The sequence below is a fragment of the Tamandua tetradactyla genome, chromosome 13 (genome assembly GCF_023851605.1).
Source record: "Tamandua tetradactyla isolate mTamTet1 chromosome 13, mTamTet1.pri, whole genome shotgun sequence".
NCBI classification, from domain to species: Eukaryota; Metazoa; Chordata; class Mammalia; order Pilosa; family Myrmecophagidae; genus Tamandua; species Tamandua tetradactyla.
The window spans coordinates 34727630-34744573 of NC_135339.1; the positions used below are offsets into that span (position 1 = coordinate 34727630).

The 16944-nt window shown below is 39.4% G+C and overlaps 1 protein-coding gene across 17 annotated transcripts in view; it reads left to right on the forward strand.

Annotated features, from left to right (window-relative positions):
- The window catches only part of LOC143653850 (uncharacterized), a 353382-nt gene that overhangs the window by 213016 nt on the left and 123422 nt on the right, over window positions 1–16944 (forward strand). Inside the window, exon 10 of one of the 17 annotated variants that reach the window (XM_077125185.1) lies at window positions 9225–9864. The exons of the other annotated variants lie outside the window; for them this stretch is intronic. The gene's annotated coding sequence lies outside the window, so the exon portion shown is untranslated. Of the gene's footprint in view, window positions 1–9224; window positions 9865–16944 lie in introns of those variants that run through there. 17 annotated transcript variants of the gene reach the window in all.

Genomic DNA, 16944 nt, shown 5'->3' on the forward strand with positions numbered 1-16944 from the left:
CATGACTACTTTGTTCATGAGTCCATTGGACAATGGCAGTAGTGGATGAGGAAAGAAGATGACTTGTATCCACAGGACGGGTCATCTTATCCACTTGATTATTAAAAACCTTCCTTTGCTGAACTCACCCTCTGGTGAGCATTCACATGGGACACAAATATCTTCATGTTCTTTGCCCAATCAGAAAGGTCTATCCACATACCTCTTCCCCAGACCTCTCTGTCACCAATTTTCCAACCATGCTCCTTCCAAATCCCTGACCATTCAGCCAAACCATTAGCAACAGCCCATGAGTCAGTATACAAATGCACCTCTGGCCAGTTCCCCTTCCAAGCAAAATGAACAACTAGTCACTCTGCTCGAAGTTCTGCCCACTGAGAGGATTTCCCCTATACCACTGTCCTTTAAGGACATCCCAGAAAGGGGTTGTAGTGCTGCAAGTGTCCACTTCTGGGAGGTATCTGCATGTCATGCAGAGCCATCTATAAACTGGGCCCAAATTTTCTTCTCAGTCAACTGACTGTAAGGAACTCCCCAAGAGGCCATAGCTCTGGTCTGGAAAAGAAACGGTAATGTGGTAGAGTGCAGACCATGGGCATTTGGGCCACTTCCTCATGTAACTTACTTGTGCCTTCAGGACCTGCTCGAGCCCTATCTCTAATATACCATTCCCATTTTACAATGGAGTGCTGCTGTACATGCCCAACTTTATGGTTTGATGGGTCAGACAACACCCAGCTCATGATAGGCAACTCAGGTCTCATGGTAACTTGGTGGCGCTTGGTTAAGTGTTCAGTCTCTACTAAGGCCCAGTAGCAGGTTAAAAGATTTTTCTCAAAAGGACAGTAGTTATCTGCAGTGGATGGTAAGGCTTTGCTCCAAAATCCTAAGGGTATGCATTGTGATTCTCCTATAGGGGTCTGCCAAAGGCTCCTGACAGTATCCCTATTTGCCACCAAAACTTCCAGCACCATTGGATCTGCTAGATCATAGGGTTCAAGTGGCAAAGCAGGTTGCACAGCAGCCTGGTCATGTTGCAGAGCCTCCTCTTATTCCGGTCTTCACTCAAAACTAGTAGCTTTTCTGGTCACTCAAAAAATGGGCCAGAATAGCACACCCAAATGAGGAATATGTTGTCTCCAAAATCCAAAGAGGCCAACTAGACATTGTGCCTCTTTTTTGGTCATAGGAGGAGTCAGATGCAACAGCTTATCCTCCACCTTAGAAGGGATATTTCGACATGCCCAACACCACTGGACACCTAGAAATTTCACTGAAGTTGGATTTATCTCCCATTCCCTGACCCACAAATATTTTACCAATAAGTCTATGGTAGTTGCAACTGCTTGCTCACTAGGTAGGTCCAATCAGCATGATATCATCAATATAATGGACCAGTGTGATGTCTTGTGGGAGGAAGAAATAATCAAGTTTCCTGTAGACAAGATTGTGACATAGGGCTAGAGAGTTGGTCTACTCCTGAGGCAGGGTAGTGAAGGTATACTGCTGGCCTTGCCAGCTGAATAGAACTGTTTCTGGTGGACCTACTGACAACTATGAGAAAAAAAGCATTTGCCGGATCAATAGCGCATACCAGGTGCCAGACAGTGTGTTGATTTGCTCAATGACAATGACACCACATCTGGAATAGCAGCTGCAATTGGAGTCACCAACTGGTTAAGTTTATGATAATCCACTGTCATCCTCCATGTCCCATCTACTTTCTGCACAGACAAAATAGGAGAGTTGAATAGGAATGTGGTGGGAGTAACCACCACTGCATCCTTCAAGTTCTTAAGAGTGGCACTAATCTCTTTAATCCCTTGAGTAATATGGTACTGCTTCTAATTCACTATTTTGTTAGGTAGGGGCAGTTCTAGTGACTTCCACTTGGCCTTTCCTACTATAATAGCCCTTACTCCATAAGTCAGAGAACTAATGTGGGGATTCTGCCAGTTGCTGAGTATATCAATTCTAATTACATATTCTGGAACTAGGGAAATGACCACAGAATGGGTCCATGGACCTATTGGACCCACTGTGAGATGGGCCTAAGCTAAAACTCCATAGATCATCTGATATCCATAAGCCCCTACTCTGACTGGTGGACTAGAGTTACATTTTGGGTCTCCTGGAATTAGTGTCACTTCTGAGCCAATGTCTAATAAGCCCCGAAATATCTGATCATTTCTTTTTCCCCAGTGCACAGTCACCCTCATAAAAGGCTGTAGGTTTCCTTGGGAAAGGCTGGGAGGAAGGTAAGCATTGTAAATTTTGGGCTTTTGATTAAGCCCAAATTGATTAAGGGGTTAAAATTGATTAAGGGGTCATGACTCTCTGTTTTTGTAATTCAAGTTAGACTTCTGTTCACTTGACTTAGAATTCTTCTGTTTATACAGCTCAAACAAGAAGTTAGTAGACTGCCCATCTATTTTACTTCTAGGTGACTGTGAGTCAGATTGTTTTGACTGCTACTTTGAGTCTGCTGTCCATTATGGGGGCCATGCCCACCTTGTCTATGGTGATTTACTGTCACCACCTCACTTCTGCCAACTTGGGATCCAATCATCCTCATTGTGTTTAAGGATTCCAGCTTAGTGACAGCAGTTCCTTCAGTAATATCTGACCTACAGAGAAGGTTGACTACAGAGCTCTTCAGGGATGATGGCGCTAGTCTCATAAATTTATTTTTCAAGGTTCTGGTGAAAGATGTGTCCTCTGGACATTCCTGGGGTGTGTGAACAGATCTTCCATAATAAATCTCCTCTAACATTCCTATTTCTCTAAGCCTCTGGATCCCCTCATCTATAGTACACCAGGGCATTTCAACCTCAGATAATGTCAGCCACCTTTTGATCCATGTTTCAGCCAACCACCCAAACAAACTGTTAATGCCCTTTCTAACCCCTAAAGCTACACATTGAAAGCAGAATCTCTGCTTAGTGAGCCCATATCAATAAATCCAGATTGATACAACTTTATATTCCTTCCACCATTATCCCACACCCTTCATATCTATTCCCACATATATTCTCCTGATTTCTGTCTATATAGATTGGAAGACTTCATGCAGTTCTTTTGGAGTAGAAAAGAGAAGTAATAGGGGTGGGTCAGGAAAAGAAATAGAAGTGTCTTTCAAGCCAATTATCTCAGGGTATTCCATTCCAGCTTCATCTGGTGAGACAGGATTAGTTACTCCAGGCAGAGTAAGGGCTGTTTCCCCAGGGGAGGTGGTTACAGGGTTAGCAGGCACTCAAGGGTTAAACCACTTAGGTGGAGGTTGGATGGCAGACTCCTCTGAGGAGACTGGAGGCCAGGAAGCTGTTTCCTCAAGGCAGGCTGGAGGTTGAGAAGCTCTTTCTATAGGTATCTCTAGCAAAGGCTCAGCAGATTCCAGAGATCCCATCTCCCCATTACCATCATTATCAAGACATATATCACCATCCCACGTTTCAGGATCCCATTCTTTTCCAATCAAAGCTTTTACTTTAACAGCAGACACCCTGCAAGATTGAGATTTTAGTTTACATTATAAATCTGCTACTCACACAATGAGGCTTTGTGTCTGGTTTTCAGAGATCTCAAGTCTGCAACAACGAGAAATAAGATTTTCTTTCAGGGCACATGTATTAAGGTTCTCTAGAGAAACAGAATCAACAGGAAACACTCGCAAATATAAAATTTATAAACGTGTCTCACATAGCCATGGGAACACAGAGTCCAAAATCCGCAGGGCAGGCTGTGAAGCTGATGATTCTGTTGGACGGTCTGGAAGAACTCCACAGGAGAGGCTCACCAGCCAAAACAGGAAGAGCCTGTCTCTTTTTAATCCTCCTTAAAAGGCTCCCAGTGGTTAGATTTAAGCATCACTCATTTCAGAAGACACTCCCCTTGACTGATTACAAATGGACTAAGCTGTGGAGGCAGCTGACGTGATCATGATTTAATTCTATGAAGTATCCTCATCACAACAGACAGGCCAGAACTTGCCCAACCAGACAAACAGGTACCACCACTTGGCCAAGTTGACACATGAACCTGACCATGACAACACACATGGAAACTTTTACATCGTACATATGGCACTTAAGGTGCAAATTTGAAGTTTTCAGCACATCTCCTTCCCTCATCACTGTATCTAACATATCTAACACCAACCAGCCAACATCATCATAGCTCTTAATTCCACAAAACTCTGTAAAAGGTGTCAAAAACATTATCACCCAGAACCTAGCATATAAGTGTACAATTAGCAGCCTCTAATGGTGGTATTTTGAGTATTTCTTTTGCCAATTCACCCCAACGTCTGTCCGTGCCATCTTGATTACTGGAAACAGAGTCATTAGTGCCTCTGAGTTTAGTCAGAGTAGAAAACCAATGGTAAAAAACCATTTTTAAGATTCTGTTTCTCAAGAATCACTCCTGGTACCAAGCTGTATTAGTCAAGATTCCCTAGAGAAACAGACCCAACAGGAGAGACCTGTAAATATGAGATTTATAAAGGTGTCTCATGCAATTTGAGAATGTAAGAGTCCAAAATCCATAGGGCAGGCTGTGAAGCTGGCAGCTCAGATGAAGGGTTTGGATATATTCAGAGGAGAGGCTCGTTGGCTAAAGAAGCAGTGAAAGATTCTCTCTTCTTCCATAAAAGCCTTCAGCTGATTGGATTATTGCATTGTGGCCAAATCACCTTAGTTGATCACAGATGTAATCAGCCACAGATGCAGTCAACTGACTGATGATTTAATACACCAGCCTTCTGGTTTATCAACCAGCAGCAAGGTTGCTGCTGACCTTGCAGCAATGATCAGGCCAGTGATTGCCTGACCAGACAACTGGGCCTCAACACTTGGCCAAGTTGACACCAGAGCCTAACTATCACATCAAGTGAGCACAACTTTGCCTGTCTTTCATTTCGTTTAAGTTCAGCTCTGACAAGATCTGTTGGATAAAGACTCTAAAGCCCCAGGGTACCTAACGTGAGACTCAGTGCCTCAGCACCTAACTAAGAGCAATACTTCAGTCCGATTATTTCTCTGAGTTGCTATCACAGCCCCACCTTGCTAAATGTAACTTTATCAGTATTACCAGAAGAGGGGCTTTAATGTACCTTACCAGCTGTGTGACCTTGGACAAGTTATTTTACCTCTTTAAATCTCTGCTTCCTCATCTATGCAATGAGAGTAAACATAGGATTATTGTGTGGATTAAGTGAGATGACAACTACTAAAGCACATATACTGGTACCTGACACATGAGCAGGGCTCCATAAATGGCACAGCTATCACTGTCAGGAGTCTTTTAGTTACACGTGACAGAAACCCAACTAACTTAGCTTAAGCACAAAAGGTCTGATTTCAGTAGCATCTGGATCTAGGATTTCATGCAAGGTCTTCCAGGGTTCTTGCTAAATCGGTTGGCTCTGTTTTCTGCTGGTTGTTCTGATCTCAGGCAGACTGTCTCCATGAGATGGCAAGATAGAGGCTGAAACATCCTCCCAGATGAGGAACCACAGGAGAAAGAGATCTCAAGAGTTTCCTGAAAATCCTGGAAAGGGGTTTCATTGACTTGGTTTGGATCATAAGTCCAGCCCTGAATGAAATGCTGTGGCTGGAGGATGGACTGGCTGGCCTGGGTCTCATGTCCACGTGGTTTGAGAGTAAGGGAGTATAAAATCTCCAAGTGAAGACAGAGGGACTGTTATCAGAAGGAGAAGTAGACATTAGACCAAAACAAGTGACTTCCACCACAGTGACTGCTATGCTATTATTATTATCATATTGCACTTACAATTTATTATTCATTACTAATTCTGCCACTATCCCCACTAATATTACACTGTACAACTAGTTTGAAAACCAGGACAATTCAGTGAACAACCAGGCTAACAGGGAGGAAGAAGGGGAAATCACAGAAAAAAGAATCCTGGATAGAAGGAAATAAAATTCTGTATGTCCACAACACATACAGAATGAAAATATTCTTCACCTATGTCGAGAAAAGACAGAAGAGCTCTTAGTAGCAGATGAGAGATCTGTAAAGCAAAGATTTGGTGGTGAGTTCAAGGAGATGGTTTAAGAATCTTTCAAAAACAAAAGCTATTTAAATGGCAATATGCAAACTATTTTACAATTGCTAAATTAAAAACATCTGATGATGATTGTAGAACTAAACCTTGACTGTCCATACAAAGCACATGCCTTGTACAATGTTCTTTACACTGATACAGCTATCTATGAAAGAAGCTAACAAAATTCTCTGCAAGAAAGGTCAGCTCTGCTAATGCCTTATGGCAAACACAGTAGGAAACAGATACTCCACGTAGGAACCTCGTAATGTTGGAACATCTGATTTCTCCTTCCCATTGTCCTAAATGAAATAGGCATGGGCTTGAATTTCTGGCAGAAATTTCAAGTGCTATTACCTATAGGGAAATATTGTTTGGCTATTTGGCAACTGGTTTCATCTAGGACAGTGAAGCACATAAGTATATAAGCATATAGAAAATACCATGAAAGAAACAGTCTGAACTTGAACTCTGAAACTATCTGCTTTTCACAATGTGCTCAGTCAACAGAATGACTTTGCACATTATCATCTATAAAAGCTAAAGTTACATTCCCAGAAATTTGTCTTTCTGTTAAAAATCAATAAAATGTTAAAACTAAAATGCTATAGGATTTGCTTAAGACTCAGCCTCTCCCTTTAAAACAACTGGATAGCTGCAGGAGAGGCTGGTTACTTGGGCCATCTGGACATTTAACCTGAAGAGCCAGCAGTTCAAGTTGACTAAAGTCCATCTGAGTATCAGGACTCAGCTGATTGAGTCAAGCAAATTGTTCAGCTTCAATATAAGCAGGATTTATATTCTCCTTTTTTAAAAAAAAGATTATATTATATATGTTTATGTAACGATTTTCAAATGGAAAGAACACATATCTGACCCTTTAGATAGCCATGTCAGGGGCATCTTAATTCTAGTGGGAAGCCAGTTGGTTGAGTTGTAAAGCCTGGTAGGCTCACCAAATGGAGAAAGAATAATAAAAATTTACATTTCTATAAGTTATTACATTTTTCAAATCACGTAAAATATAATAATTCTCTCAGCCACCTCAAGTGGCAGGTAGGGCTGACATCTAATTCTGTGTCATCCACTTGAGCATGCTGTCTTCCGTAACACATACAGAATGAAAACATCCTTCGCCTATGTTGAGAAAAGACAGTCATTTAGTTTGTAAGGTTCTTTTTTTTTTTTTGTCTTACATATTTTGAAGGGTGGTGTAGACCAGATAAAAACATGGTTCAGGGAAGCAAGAATTCGTCCTGCCAAGTGTTTATTAAGTGAATCACAAATTCATTCAGCATGATTGCTTACCCAGAGGAATGAAGGCAAAATAGTCACAGGCTGGGAGCCTCCAAGTACCTTCAACTTTAGGATCTTCCTGGGAAAGGCTCATAAGTGTAATCATTTTCAGCTGTCCCTGCCTTGCCTCCACTGTCAATGGAAATATTCAGGCAGGATGAATACACCTTCTGACTAGACTCTAGACTGACCTAGAGAACTCGTGGAAATTCAGGATATACTTTTCCTAAAGGTTCTTAATTTTTCCCATCCCACCCTGATTGAACACATCATTTATCCCATTACACTATATGGAAAGAAGGGGGAAGAAGAAGCAGACAGAATCTGAATTTGGAATAAAAATTACTTGGGGAGGTTATTATTCTCATCCATAACATATGACAATTTTTATGTTATTGAGCTGATTGTAGACCAGAATCATCCAGAGAGATTATAAGGATTATTTTTCATACTATTAACTCGAGGCCCACAATGAGACATGTACACCTACATTTAATAACTGGTGATCCATAGCTCGCATGTTTCCTGGAAATGTTAGGATACTTTGTCAATTCCAGTTAGCCATTATTTCACTTTCTACACATGAGTAGTTTCCCTCCTTCAGTTATGTTGTGGTGGGTTTCGAAGATTTACTTGGACTTCCTTAATGTCTGAGAACTGTCTGGAATCTGTAGTTAAAGAAATTTGTGTATTTGTAGCTTCTGAAGTAAGCCTATTTCTCATTTGTTGGGTGACAGCTACTTCTATAATGGCATCACTCCTATTGGGCTCTTAAATGGGTCCAGCCCTCTCTGATTTGTAACTCTCTTTGAAACTTTAAGATGATGTGTCATTTCAAGGGCCAAAAAACCAAAATTGTTACAAATATGAGTAGATGCTAAAGTCCCAAAGACTTTCAACAGACTACAGCTGCCCTAGCTGCTGACATCAGCAATGTGGTTCTTATTATACAGCTGGATTTCAGACTGGGGTACTTTCCAAGTATCATTTCCACTTTGTGCAAAGAACATGGATTCAATGCAGTTTCTGTTGAGCTAATGGCTACAATTTGGAATGTATCTCTCTCTCAGCCACTCCTACAAATTAGCATGATGATTCTGGCCCACTAATTCATACCCAGGGACTAAGAGAAAGTGGAAGAATCTGGCTCTTACTCATTGGAACTGAAATTGTCTTTTGTGGGTTAGTACATCCAGCTCACCCCAAATTTACTCCATAAATGAGAGCTTTCTAAGACAGAAGCAAAAGGAAAGCACAAATACCACCACCACCAATAAAAAATTCAGAGTGTTCAAGTTGAAACCAACTGTTTTTTCTACCCAGCAACAACCTGCTTTGGGCCAGAACTTTTAGGGAACTTTTAGGGAACCTTAGGTGGTATAAGGATACAGCCTAAATAAGCTCATCTACTAATAAAGCCCTCTTAAAACTCACCCCTGTTCAGAAAATACTAATCCACTTGGGTCAAGCTCTGGACTCTTTAAAGGCACCACCTCCTATAAGCTCCACGACAATCCTGTAAGTTAAGTAGTCCTATTGTCCCCATTTTACAGATAATGATATTGAAGCACAAAGAGGTCAGGCAACTTGCCCAAGGTCACCAGGTGGAGCTGGGTCATGAAAACATAGCTGTGATCAGCTTAACCACTCAATTCACTGCCTTGGCAATAGGACAAAGCCTCTGTCTCAGTGGTTTTAAAACTGAAAGAGAAGTGACAGTTCTAAGTGACTACCTTACTGGGTATGCCGTGTGTGGTTTATTTATCTCCTTAGACCTCCATTTGCTAGGCTTTTAATGATGCTTACATTTTCTATTTTGGTAAATCTTTCAGATTTCACCTTATTTTCTTTGCATTTGCAGGATGCATATTTCATATCACTAATGAAGTATCCAGGAGTTGCAGAGGTTTCTGCCTGCCTCCTCCATGTCAAGGTTGGAAGGAGTCTTTGTGCCTTGATTTACTCATCTGTGAACCTGACACATACTACCAGTCTTCACGGGGCCTCCTGCCACAGGCGAGCCTCTTGTTGCCATTCCCAAGACTTCTTGGCATTCCACAGCATATTTCTTGTCTCTTCTTCACATAAGCAAGTTAAGGCTTCGAAGCAGAACCTGAGTTTGTGATTGTTATGTCCTTTCAGATGAGGACCAAACATTTTTCTCTTTCAAAAATGTGTATAGTAAGCTACTATTTCTATAAAGAAAGATGACAAAAATATGTATATCTAACTTGGCATGGATGTGCCTAAACAATCTCTGGAAGATTAGACAAGAAACAAAAAACATCAGTTACTTTTGGAAAATGGGAACAGAGAAGGAAGATGGGAACTGAGCAGATGGGGGATGAAGAGGAAGGGAGGCTTCTCACTGAACACCTTTTCTTACTTTTTGCTGTTTGAAACATGAAAATACATTGACTATTCAAAAAAATTAAGTTGAAAAAAATCTGCTCTTAACTTTTACCTTGAAGGGCAACAAGAGGCTACAGCGTCATCACAAGATTAGTCAGTCAGGAGCTAGGTTAGTCTAGAGACAAATTAGTCACAGGCAGTGAGTGACAGCTAAAGACCAACATAGTGTTGTTACTTATTCTACCTAGGGTCCATGTCACACCAGCAAGGGGTGTAGAGAGCCAAGGTAACAAAGGACAGCAAAGTTTCCCAAAGTGTGTCCCATATTAATAGGTTCTCAGAAAACAAAATGAAACGAAAGCAAAACTGCTACAAGATTTCTTGGAGTCCTCAATGCGCCAATGTGCCATTGAGACCTCCCGGGATGGGAGTGAGGGAAAGCTTCCTAAAGTTATTGGATGATAGTAGCTCTCCACCTTTTAAAGGAGCATCTCACAAGATTCATATTCTGTAGAATACATTTTGGAAAGGCTGGATTGTCGAGAATCTTTCCAAATATGAAAGTCTATCTAAGCTATATATGGCAATTTGAGTTCCTCAGAGAAGTATCAAATTATAGCAACCACATTCACCAATGCAGCATATCTTAGAACAAGATATTTTAAATATATTCATTCAGTTCAACAACTATTGAGGGACTATTTGTGCAAAGTACTCTCCTGGGATCCCTGGGGCTTACAGAAAGAAGTAATGAAGGCAACTGGTAAGTAGGATAAAAATGCTTCTTCCAGAGCAGACAGAGAGCTGGGGTATTAACCAAAGGTTGGTGCTAATTCAACCTCTTTCATTGCAATCTTGTCCATGAAGGAGATTCTCACTATTTCCACTTTAGAGAACACAAATTGAAAGTCAGAGAGCCTTATTAACCTGCCTATGATTGGACAACTAGCAAGTGATAATGTTGGATATCATATCTAACTATCCTGGTGCCAAATCCCACATTCATTTCTGTATAGTTCAATTATGTGGACCGATGTTCTTAGATATTTGATTCTTTTAATTGCTGTTGTAAATAGAATTTTTCTTGATTTCCTCTTCATATTGCTCATTACTGACATATAGAAATACAAATTTTTGCATGTTGATCTTGTACCTTACCACTTAGTTGAATTTGTTTATTACTCTAATAGCTTTTGTTGTGGATGTTTCAAGATTTTCTTTATATAGGATTGTCATCTACGAATAGGTAAAGTGTTACTTCTTCCTTTCCAATTTTGGCACCTTTTATTTCTTTTTTCTTGCCTAATTGGTCTGGCTTAAACTTCCAGTACAATGTCCAATATAGTGGTGACATTGGGCATCCTTGTGTCTTGTTCCTGATCTTAGAGGGAAAGCTTTCAGTTTTTCCAGTGAGTAAGATATTAGCTGTGGGTTTTTCATATATGTTCTTTATCATGCTGAGGAAACATCTCTTTGTTTCTAGTTTTCTAAGTGTTTTTATCAAGAAATGATGCCAGATTTTGTCAAATGTCTTTTCAGCATCAGTTGAGATGAATGTGTGCGTGCGTGTGTGTGTGTGTGTGTGTGTGTGTGTGTGTGTGTATGTGTATGTTTCCCTTCATTCTATTAATGTAGTGTACTATGTTCATTGATTTTCTTATGTTGTGCCATCCTTGTATACCTGGGCTAAATCCCACTTGATCATGATTTATCATTCTTTTAATGTGCTGTTTTGTAGCATTTTGTTGAGGATTCTGCATCTATATTCATGAGGGATTTTGATCTGTAATTTTCTTTTTTCATGATATCTTAATCTCAGTTTGGTATTAGGTGATGACCTTATGGGATGAGTTAGGTAGTGTTCCCTTTCTCCTTGGAACGTTTGGTAAAATTCACCTGTGAAGCCATCTGGTGCTGGGCTTTTCTTTGTTTGGAAGTTTTTGACTACTAATTCAATCTCTATTTTTTTATGGACCATTGAGATATCTATTTTTTCTGAGTAAATGTAGGTAATCTGTGTGTTTCTAGGAATTTATGTGTTTCATCTAGGTTATTTAATATGTTGTACAGTTGTTCATAGTATCCTCTTATAATCCTTTTTATTTCTGTGGGATTAATAATGTTCTGCCTTTTATTTCTGTTTTACTTATTTAAGTCCTCTCTCTTTTTCTTTGTCAGTCTAGCTAAAAATTTGTCAAATTTATTAATTTTTCAAAGAACCAACTTTTGGTTTTAATTCTCTCTATTGTTTATTGTTCTCTATTTCATTTATCTCTGATTTAATCTTTGTATTTCCCTTCTGCTCACAGTGGGTTTAGTTTGCTCTTGTTTTTCTATATCCTCTAATGTGAGGTAAGGTCTCTGATTTCAGATCGTTCTTCATTTTTAAGGAAGGCATTTAGAGCTATAAATTTTCCTCTCAGTACACTGCCTTTGCTGCATCCCATAAGTTTTGATATGTTGTGTTTTAACTTTCATTTGCCTTAAGATATTTCCTGATTAACTTTGGATTTCTTCTTTGACCCATTGTTTGTTTAAGAGTATGTTGTTTAATTTCCTCATTTCTGAATTTTCTACTTCTCCCTCTGTTATTGATCTCAAGCTTTTTTTTCCATTGTAGTCAGAGAAGATACATTGTACTATTTCAATATTATTTAATTCATTGAGACTTGTGTTGTCACCTAACGTATGGTTTTTCTAGAAAATGATCCCCATGTACACTAAAAAAGAATGTCTATTCTTCTGCTATTGGACAAAGTCTTCTATATAAGTCTTTTGGGTCTAGTTGGTTTTTAATATTGATTTTTTTTTGTCTATCTGTTATTGAAAGTGGTGTATTGAAGTCTCCTACTATTAATGTAGAACCGTCTATTTATCCCTTCAACTCTTGCCAATATTTGCTATGTATATTTTGGTGCTCTGTTGTTAGTACATATATATTAATAATTATTATGTCTTCTTGTTGTATTAATGCCTTTATCAGTATATCGTGATTTTCTTTATCCCTCATGACAGTTGTTTGCTTAAAGTCTATTTTATCTGATATTAGCATAGCTATCCAGGCTCTATTTTGAATACTATTTGCATGGTATATATTTTTTCCACCCTTTTACTTTCAGGCTACTTGTGTCTTTGAATTTAAGGTAAGTCTCTTGTAAGCAGCATATGGTTGGGTCATTCCATTTTATCCATTATGTCAATCCCTAACTTTTGTCTGGAAAATTTAATCCATTTACTTTTTTTTTTGCAGTTCTTTCAAAGCACTTATTTTCTACAGAATTGCTTAAATCCACTGACATGAACTCAGGATTTTTGTGTTCAAAAGGGTTTTGGTTAAGTCCCTTGTGGGATAGAAGAAAAAATATGGAACTATCAAATTTAACCACCAAGGAAACCCCGGATATTGTGTCAAACATTGGGGAACCCAAAAGAACAGACCAAGCCCTTGATCTTGAGGCTTGCACTTGTGAAGTTTATGTATGTAGCAGAAAAGCTTAGCTACCTATGGGTATGCCTAAGAGTCTCCCCAGAGGACATCTTTCATTGCTCAGATGTGGTCTCTCTCTCTCTCTAAGCTTAAGTATACAAGTGAAACTATTATCCTCCCCACTACATGGGACATAAATCCACAGATGAAAGTCTCCCTAGCAATGTGGTAGTGACTCCCAAAGATGAGCTTGGCCCTGACACCATGGGATCAACAATGCCATCTTGACCAAAAAGGAAAAGAAATGTAGCAAATAAAGTATCAGTGGCTGAGAAAGTTCAAATAGAGTTGAGAGGCTACTCTGGTGGTCATTCTTACAGAAGCTTCAGTTAGACATTGCTACCTACCATAACTTGCCAAACCCCAACCAAAACTATTCCTCCCAATCCTAAAGAATACCTAGGGCATTATATAAGATTCTACAAAGGTTCCATGCACTAGGGTAACTTTTCAGAAATTTAAAACCTCCAAATGGGTCCCTGAACCAGATAAGTCCTAAAATGCAGAGGGCTGAGCCTCTCCAGAACATCAACTAGTTCCATACCCTTATCCCATATTATCAATAGCCCCTTCTAACATGAAAAAGTTAGAATGGGCATAGCCCGAATACCTCTAAAGAGTGGAAAAAAGATCAAAGCTGGTGGTGGAGTTATAGAGAGAAGGTAGGGTTTAACAAATGAGTATGACTGTTGAATCATTATATTGATATTTCTTTTAGCCTCCATATCTTTAGTCTCCAGTACTAGGATAGTTCAGTGGTGTAATTCTCACTTTTTAGAGCAGCTAGAAGTAAAAACCTAAAATTGTGGAATTGTAACCTGTACCAACTCTGAAATCTGTTCTACAACTAATTGGTGCAATGTATTTTGAAATTTATTGCTTTTTTGTATATATGTTTGTCATGGTCAGGTTCATGTGTCAACTTGGCCAAGTTGTGGTACCTGTTTGTCTGGTTGGGCAAGTGTTGTCCTGTGTGTTGCAATGATGACATTTCATAGAATTAGATCATGATCACGTCAGCTGCATCCATAGCTGATTCCATTTGTAATCAGCCAAAGGGGAGTGTCTTCTGCAATGAGTAATGCTTAATCTAATCATGGGAAGCCTTTTAAGGAGGATTCAGAAGAGACAGGCTCTCTTCCTGCTTTGGCTGGCAAGCCTTTCCTGTGGAGTTCGTCCAGACCCTCTGTTGGAGTCGTCGGCTTCACAGCCTGCCCTGCGGATTTTGGCTCTGCATTCCCATCTTCTAACATCTCCCTAGTTCCTTTGGGGTAGGTGAAAAGGGCTTTCCATGGTGGGCAAGTTCTGAGACACTGAGACCAGATCCAGAGACATAACTTCTGCTGATCCCACCAGCTGAAGAGGATGATGAAGATGAAGCCATTTTTTTTTCTAGTAAAATCCTCACTTCACTCAGTGGCTTTGGCACTTCCTCTTAGAACCCTGCCTTTACTGCCAGCCAGAGCAACTGTGCTCCATCCATTTAATTTAAATTAACTACTGATAATGCAGGACTTTCTTCAACCATTTTTCTATTCGGTCTTTGTAAGTCTTACACCATCTTTATTTCTCAATTTTCTGTTATGCCTACTTTCATATTTATTTGATTTTTGTAGTATACTATTTCAAGTCCCTTCTCATTTCCTTCGGTATATATATTTTTCCTATGTTTTACTTTATGGTTACCATGGGACTTATGTTTACTATCCTTAATCCGTACCAATCATGTTTGATTTGATATCAACTTAACTCCAATAGTTTATAGAAACACGATTTCTATAGCCTTCTGCCCTCTGTACCTTTTTGTTGTACTTGTTACAAATGTTATCTTTGTATGTTCTAGGTCTAAAATCATATATTCATCATTACTTTTTATGCATTTGCATTTTAGAATATGTGAGAATTAAAAAATGGAGCTTCATACCAAAAACTACAATACATTAGTTCTGGGGTTATAATTACCCATATAGTTACCTTTATCAGAAACCTTTATTTCTTTATGCCATTTTGATCGTCTGATGTCCTTTTCTTTAAAATAATTCCCTTTAGTTTTGCTTTTAGGGTAGGTCTAGTGGTGACAGATTCCCTAAACTCTTGTTTATCTGGGAATGTCTTAATCTCTCCCTCATTTTTAAAAGACAGTCTCACTGCATAAAAAATTACTGGTTGGTGATTGTTTTCTTTCAGCACTTTAAATATTTCACCCTTGCCTGCTTGTTTCCATGGTTTCTGATGAAAAACTATGAGGTACTTTATCTTATTGGGACTCCCATGTATGTGACATGTTTCTATCCTCTTGCAGCCATCAGAACTTTCTCCTTGTCCTTTGTGTTTGACAATTTGACTAACACGTGGATAGATATGGTTCTCTTCATATTTATCCTGTTTGGGATTTGTTGGTCTTGAAAGTATGTATTCATGCCTTTTGTTGAACTTGGGAAATTTTTTGTCATTATTTCTTTAAATATTCCTGCTGCCCCTTTCTCTCTTTCTTCTATTCTAGGAATGCCATAATGCATATATTGATATACTTTATGGTATTCCATAGGTTTTTTAGGTTCTGTTCATTTCTATTTGTTTTTTTTTCCTTTCTTCTCCTCAGCTTGAATCATTTCGATTGCCTTGTCTTCGAGTTCACTGATTCTTTCTTCTGCCAGCTTCATCTACTGTTAAAATCCTCTCATGGGGGTGCTAGGATAGTTCAACGGTATAATTCTCACCTGCCATGCAGGAGATCTGGGTTCAAGTCCCAGCCCATGCACTGCCCTCCCCCCAAAATCAATAAAACGTGCTGCAATAATGGGATAATGACATGGAGAAAAAGAATGAAATGTGACCCCCACCATAGAAGATACAAAAAAATATTCTCTAGGGAAATTTTCATTTCAATTATTGTGGTCTTCAATGCAGGTATTTCTATTTGGTTCCTTTCCATTTATAGTTTTCTGGGGAGCCTTTAGTTCTTTGCTATGTTTTCCTTTATCTTCTTGAGCATATAGAAGATCACTTTTTAATAGTCCTGCTCTGATATGTCCAAAGTCTGGTCTTCTTTGTTGATGGTTCTTGAACTTTTTCTTGCGCCTTCGAATGGGCCATCATTCCCTGTTTCTTTATATTGTAATCTTTTGTTGCAAACTGTACATTTTAATATTTTAAAGTGTTAACTCTGTGTTTTAATCCCTGGGCTGACTGTTCCCTAAATTTGTTTCCAGCTATTGATGTGACAGAGATTTACTTGAGTGCCAGAAGCTGGCAAAGTCAAACCAAAGCAAAATACAGCTTTGACGGTCTTTGCAAATTGGCACTGCATTGCTGGATCCCTCTTCACAGTTTAGCCCTCCCATCAAGAAGATAAGCCCATGGTAAAAGTGAAGTGCAGAGTCCTCTCTGTCTTTTCTGAGCCTATGGCATGTTCTGGGCTTGTGATCCCACGTGGCCTTCAGGGTTCTCCCCATTTACAGAAGTTCAAATGCCCCCCCTGCTCCCGATGAAGTAGACTTTCTCCCCCTCCTTGGTATTCTATTGTATGTATTAAAGCAGATAATCCTTTGTCCCAGACCACTTTGACTTAATTATCTCATGCAGTGTTTAGCTGTTCACAAGGTGCTTCTGTTTGCAGAGCAAGTTCTGGAAGGGCAAGTCAGAGATGAGTTTCCTGGTTCAGTCTTTCAGGCTCCCACACAATAAATTGGCACTGATATATAGGCATCCCAGCATGTGCATAGGGGTTACTCTACTCCCT